The following is a 7,508-nucleotide window of genomic DNA, read 5'->3' as shown; positions in this document are numbered from 1 at the left end:
ATATATATATATATATATATATATATAGTGTAAATAAAATAAACGATAAAAAGAACAATACAGGAAGAATAAAGTTTGACAAATATGGTATTAGTTTCATGCTTCATTTAAGATAAAAGTACTTTAATGTTTTGGACGTTAGTCCTTCATTCCTCTTAGATTTTTACAAGTTCTTTCTTTTATATCAGAGCAAACAAACATTAATACGTAGTTAGATAAATATATATGCATAAATAGAAGTAAAGAAATATAAACACTTTGATTTCAAGAACAAGGAGTTTGAACTGATTCACTGTCCTTTTCGATAGTATATGCCATTAATTTCTTCAACACGCACAAATATTATATGTATGTTTGTATGAATGATATGTTTGTGCATACACATATACATCACACATACGATGTAGATAGATAGATAGATAGATAGATAGATAGATAGATAGATAGATAGATAGATAGATAGATAGATAGATAGATAGATAGATAGATAGATAGATAGATAGAGAGTGAGAGAGAGTGGGTGAGAGAGTGAGAGAGAAAGACAGACAGACAGACAGACAATCCTTGAAAAGACTGAAAGCTGCAGCCATCTACTTGGTAGAACTCAAATAATCTGTCAACTTTTGACCTAATAAGCAATAAAAAAACAACGCTGAAACAAACCACAGCACATACCCAAGGCACACGGTGCTATGCTCAGTAGTGAAGTGCAACTACGTAATAAAAATGTGACTACAGAATAATAGTTGTAATAACTAATATGAATATGGATAATTGTGAGAGTAGCAATAGTAATATTATGAATAATGCTGACAATCATGTTAACACAGATATTAACTGTAATAATAGTATAAATCTAACCAAAAATACCGTGTATAAATGTAATGTTAGAACTACCTACATATATTCACCTACGTGGGATCTACTTTTTCTGTCAAAATAAGATAGGTAATCATCTTCATACCTTCAGAAAGAGGGATAAGACCAAAGCAACATTGCTCTCTGCAAAAGTCTGGTAATTAAGTGGCAAAGATGTCTAACATGAAGTATTGCAATGCATGCTAAGCCATTTGTTAGTGATAGATATTGTTGTTATTGCAGCTGTATAGAATTTTTAGAAATCAGATGAATTAAGGATGAAATGTCCACATTTTATACTTTAAACTGATTCTCTAGGTCTTTCCTGGACATGGGCCTTAGCATGAGTAATAAGATTCTTGAAGGATTTTTATGTAGCATAGAGTATCCTAATATCATTATCGTTGTAATAGTGCATATACTAACAAGCCTTGCCCACCCTAGCTCTAGCAACCAATACTTATGACTAATATATATTTTACGTATTTATGATTTTATTTTAGTTCTAGGATAGGGATATCTTTATAATGAATGCACCATCCTCCTTAATCACAAACATTATAATTCTTTATGTGATATTGTCCTATAAATTCCCTTAACATTGATTGTGTTATGATCTCTATAACCTTCATAATTCCTATAAACTCTTTGAACACTTCCTTGCTTACTCCAAAATAATTTTTTAATCATTAGGTTATGTTTTGGATAACAACTGAACTGTATAATTTTGATTGACTTACTTTATTCTGAGTAATATTGTGACAATTTTGGTCGATATAAATATTAGGTTAATGACTTTCTACTTATTTATTGGGTTATTAGTTTTGATTTACGTTCTCTAGTAAGAACTGACTTTCCAACGGATAAATTCTTCCCAAATAATCAAATGATACCTACATATTTCACTCTTCTATATGTATATGCTCAGGAACTCCTAAATTTATGAATTTATACTTTTAAATTAGCATACAGTGTTACATACAAAAATTTCATTATTTTAAGGCACACATTTATTTATTCATTAATACCAATCAACCTTCCAGTCACAGTGTTGACCAATTCTCTCTCTAGTTTTTCACTCTATCTTTTACTCCCTCTCTATCTATTTTTTTCTTTTTCTTGTTTTTCCCTCTACTTCATTTATATTATCTTGTTCCATTAGTTCTTTCCTTTTTCCTTATCCGTTTTCCCTTCTCCACTTTTAGCATGATTAATTCAGTGAATTAAAACATAATGCCAATTATACAATAAATGAGTTTTGAGAATATTGTCCATGACTACCTTTGAACTTGTCTTGATTAGGATTAAATGTTTGTTTAGCACTTACCATCAACTATATCGGATGAGTTCTGCCTCTATTCACCTTTGTGGGTGAGGTTATTTAGATTAATTATGTTGTTATAGATCTTGATATTCCAGTTGACTTCACATTTACAACCCTGTTCAACCATCGTTTCTTGAGTGACTGCTCAGAGGATAAATCGACCTTAATTTTCGTACATGTTGGTATTCGGATTAGAAATTTCTCTTGTTGATAATCTGTTGATTATAAGACATTGCTCATCTGTTTACCTTACCTGTTTACCTGATTGCCTGATGATTTGGGACTTATATTACGTATTACACAATCTAATTAATTGTATATGCTTATATTAAAATAAAAACTCTTAATGAAACAATGAAACAAATGTAGCAGGAAACAGGCATTAGTCCTATATGTATATGTGTACACACACACACACACACACACACACACATATACATGTATGTATGTGCATATGTCCGTGAGTGTGTGCGTGTGTATATGTGCATCTGTATTTATGTATATATGCTTGTGTGTGTGTGTGCATGTGCATGTGTGTGTGACTGTCTATGTAATGTAATAGTTGTAATACCTTTTTCTAAAGTCCACAGTTATGTATATAATATTAACGAAGATATATTTAAGGCCTACAGATAATTGCAGCTGATTTTTTCCAAAAGGCCTGACATGTTACTCTTAGATTAGTGTAGTCTCCAGCAACTAACAGATACATAAAATTAAAAAAGAAATTATTCATTTATTAAGAAAACAGTAATACAAATAGCAACTGCTCTTACACAAGAAAAGTCAATCAAGGGAAAAGCATTAATGATGTTTCACTTGACAAACAAAAATACAAATTCAGGCAAATTAAGAATCAGAGGGAGGTTTTCAGAACATGGGTTGCTGTGCTCTAATATGGTGAAGCTTGAGTTAGTTGTAGACAACTTATGAATTGAGATTTAGTGCTATAATCTTTAAAGCTGTAATCTTCTTGAGAGACTTAACATGAGGCACTTAGATGTGAGAAAGACTTTGAATAAATAAATTTATTAGCTGTTTTTCTTATAAACAAAAACACTCCTAGGAATTTGATTGGTTACGAGAGTTATTAGAATTGAAAAGGTATCAAGGAATGAATGAGTGAGAAATTTCTGGAGATGGAATTAAAAACGATGTAGAAGTATCAAAACAGAACAATGATGTCAAAGAATGTAAAATAACATTCTCATTAGCAACCACAACTTTACAATGGCAAAATTAAAGTTAAAGAAAACATTGAAAGTGACTGGCAAAGCAAATATTGTATTAACAATTGTGGGCAGGTAAAAACAAAATAGATTATTTAATTTAATGTAGAAGTAGTGTTATAGAGATAGTAAACTGATAACATAATATCAAATTTAATGAATCATTTTATGTGAAAGGAAACTTCCCAGATGGTTAGCTTTCACACAGTTTTCTAATGGCATAGCTTTATTAGTGGATAAAATTAAACAGACGGATCTCATTTCACACGTCACAGTAGGAAGGATAATTCAATAAATTAAGTGGAGCATTTTCTATTTAGCATGTGAATTAGTCAATTTGATATGTTAATTAGGTCACTACAAGATTTGATTGTATCAACTCTAAAGACTACTTGTTAAGTAAAATGGATCTTGATTCTTAATTAACGAAATAGCACCTGAGCACCATCACTGTGACAAGGGAAGTGAAATACCATCACCCTCCACAGGAAGGTGAGAAACAAGAAGACTAAGCATAAGAAGTTCAAAAATACATTTGAGCTTGAAAGGTGAAGAAAAAGAACTGACAGAAATAATTATTTAACTTTCAACCATCATCACCATCATCATCATCATCATCATCATCATCATCATCATCATCACCATTTACCTTATTTTCCAAGACAAATATTGATTGGAAGGGTTAATAATTTTCTGTGTTTCACATCTCTTTCATTGATTTTTCTTTTCTTCACCCTCTACTTTCATGGTACGATAACTTGTTTATACTCCACCTTTCAGGTAATCACACTTCTGAAATGCTTTGTTTAAAAAACATTCATTTGAAAGTAACAAATTATAACAAAAATATTGGTTTTTACTCATTGTGAACATGTTGCAATAAGTTTTAATAATAGCTATAAAATTCAACATGATTTTCCTATCATTGTATTCATATTGCATTTCATGATAGTGAAGCATATCAACATATGTTCAATGCATACAATGTACTTCAAGTTTCAGTGTGAGTGTGGAGTACATAAACCAAATTCTTCCTAGACTTAAAGAAAATAGTGTGGTATTTTTAGAATGTAAAAGGAAAATGCAGAATAAAATAAAAATGATGAACAACATTTTCCTAAAGTAAAATAAGTGATAGATGTGAAGAGAAATGAGATTTTGTGATGTTAAAACATTTCAGTTTGACGTCATAAGAATGTATAAACATTCAAGAGAATATGGAATATCTCTGTTTTGGAATTGGTTCTTGAAATGCATATAAAGTTATAAATAATAGCATGTAAATATATTGGGTTGCAAATCCTTTTGGATAGAAAATGTGAAAGGCTGCCCATAGGACATGAACTCACATCTCCAGTAGATATGACTGGTATTCTGTACAAAAAGGGTTTTTCAATTTAATATTTATATGTTATTATTTATAGCTTTACATTTACTTCGAGAACCAGTTCCAGAAAAGAATTTTTCTACATTTCAACTTTTGTAATACCGGCTGTCAAAATAAGCTGACAGGTGCTTAAAAGCAGGAATACAAAAAAAATTTGGCATAAATTCTCATTATGCATATCATGAATGACCAACTCAAATTGTGCCATACAACCAACCAAACAAGTACATCTCAGAATATGCTAGATGTGTGCTGTTCACCTACCAAAGACAACATTCATCATAAACATTAAGCTAACTCAATAAAATAATAATGGATCATAATGGGAAACTAATTTTTCTGTTTCTAATTATAAATTGCGGTGACATTTGTTCTGAGATTACTCTACACACACCACACCTTATTCTCTCCTGAAACTGAACTGGGTATATGGCAGGATAATGGAAATATGACAAAGAAGAGTGAAGAATGAGTAACATTCCACCAGCACATATCCTGTGTTCATTAAGTTATATGTATTATTTTATTGAAAATATATAAATAGAAACAGATTTTCTTTATGATTCAGTTCTTGGATTACTGTGATACAATCTGATCATAATTTCTTTTCAAACCTAATAATACGCACCTAGAAACAAGGATGATATCATGTTTATTTTTGAGCACAGTATGTTCAGCATGATAGCACAGGAGAGAAATTGTGGTAATAACCATGATATGCCACTATGACCAAGGAATAGTCAGTTTGTATCATTCTACCAGCATGGTGTCAATGTCAATAATATTGAACTTCTTAAGCTATGTTACTTAGGTATAAGCAAATTCTATAAGGTTATATATTTTATTTCCATAAGGTGTGGCAATTTCATAAAACTGATAAACAGAGTTTTCTGAAAGGAAAGAGTCTCTGTAATAAATTAGAATTTTATCCAGTATATTACTAAATAGTAAATAAACTAGGGCTTAGCATCCACTCAAATGATAGCAGAAATCTTAAAGTATATCTAATCCAAGCATCAGCTGTTAAGAAAGATATGGCTTTTAAATCTAGCAAACAGAATTACTTACTGGTTCATCCCCATTCTCATTGTTATGTTTGTTTAACATTAAGTCAACCCTGATCAAGCACACCTATAATCAAAGGCATTCCAGCCATGAGCAGTCTATCTTTTTTGTATATCCAGGACTACAATATCCAATACATTTTCCTGTTTTTAGGTGGTAATGCATGAATTAAAGGTGAACCAACTGGGTATGCAATCAGGAAGAAATTCGTTTGTTGGCTTTTTCACAATTTTTCTCTACAGATATCTACTTGTAGAATTTCAGGATGAACATCAACCAATCTCAAAGTCCATCCTCTTTAGAATAAAATATTAATGAAAAACAAATAATGAAAGTAATAGAGAGTATTATGATGGAACATAATAATGGACTCCTAAACTCAGACAAGTTATTCAGCACAAAAATTAAGTGATATTATGTAGACTTACTCTCTAGAGAAACATGATGTAGTAGTATAAAGCAACTAGAAGTGTACATTAATGATTAACTTACTAAAAGAAGCAGCTAAGTTTCTCTCAAATCATGACTAACCATTTTAGGAAAAAAAATACCAAAAGATAATCTAATCCTGGAAATATTAGTTCAGGTGAAAAAAGAGAGATGAAAAGTCATGATCCGAATGATTTTGAGTGATTTGGGATCCAAAAGCAACTTGATAAAATAATATTGACTATCTTAAATATTAACTGACCATAGACTACAAAAAACATAGTAAATAAGGAATATTACATTAATTGATTATAGGCATTCATATATCATTTTATATCCTTTTCATACCTAGGAAATATTGTTTTCCCCAGTCTTAGAATGTAATAAAGTATTGGTGTATCTCAAGCAACCTAGTTGTAGTCTAGTACAGAGAGACAACAGGGTAATGCTGTTAGTAGGATGGTGAGAGAGGGTGTCAGAGAGAAACAGGATGTTAAGCTAAGTTAGGAGGAATGAAGAACAGGAGGAATAAAGAACAGGAGGAATGAAGAACAGGAGGAATGAACAGGTAGAAGGAAGTGATAATTGAGAAATTTGCAATTAGCAATGGGGAAACCAAAAGCTAAGAATGAAAGATGACAGAATTGAAAAATGAAGCTAAACTTCTCTTAACATAGAGTCCCTTGTCTCTCTCTTACACCCCCTCTCACCATCCTACTACACACACATATATTATGATGATTTACTTTTCTTTACTAACCATGAGGAATGCTTTATCAAGTCTACATTTCTTCAACATAGCCTACAAATATTTCCTGACAGATACAATGTTCAATTCCTTCTTGTGCAGGATTTGTTGGTTTGCACTAATTTCTTTAAGGAATCATACATTTGAACGATGTAGTTTTCACAAGGCAGCAATTTTCTGGTGTTTTCTCTGATACTTTAAACTTTACATAAGGTTTTGTTGTCTAGGCTATTAAATCAGATAATGCATGCATTCACATAAATACTTATATTTCTACAATAAATGTGTAGATGTTATGTGCATATGTGTATATGTGCATATTCATATTTTGTTTCAGTGCATTCATTTTCTCTGTGTACGTGTTGATTTATTTCTAGATGTTTATTTCTGTATTCTTGATAATGTTTCTGATATTACCATCTCTCTCTCTCTCTCTCTCTCTCTCTCTCTCTCTCTCTCTCTCTCTCT

At 31.1% G+C, this 7,508-nt stretch overlaps 1 long non-coding RNA gene across 1 annotated transcript in view; it reads right to left on the bottom strand.

Annotated features, from left to right (window-relative positions):
- The window catches only part of LOC106869757 (uncharacterized), a 5,768-nt gene extending 1,604 nt beyond the window's left edge, over positions 1 to 4,164 (bottom strand). Inside the window, exons 1-2 of the long non-coding RNA XR_001409439.1 lie at positions 4,061 to 4,164; positions 2,186 to 2,397 (exon numbers count right to left, since the gene is read on the bottom strand). This is a non-coding gene — a long non-coding RNA (uncharacterized LOC106869757). The remainder of the gene's footprint in view (positions 1 to 2,185; positions 2,398 to 4,060) is intronic.
- Between the last annotated feature and the right edge of the window lie 3,344 nt (positions 4,165 to 7,508).

This window comes from Octopus bimaculoides, chromosome 1, assembly GCF_001194135.2.
Source record: "Octopus bimaculoides isolate UCB-OBI-ISO-001 chromosome 1, ASM119413v2, whole genome shotgun sequence".
Classification (NCBI taxonomy): Eukaryota; Metazoa; Mollusca; class Cephalopoda; order Octopoda; family Octopodidae; genus Octopus; species Octopus bimaculoides.
This window is presented reverse-complemented; position numbering and strand designations above follow the sequence as displayed.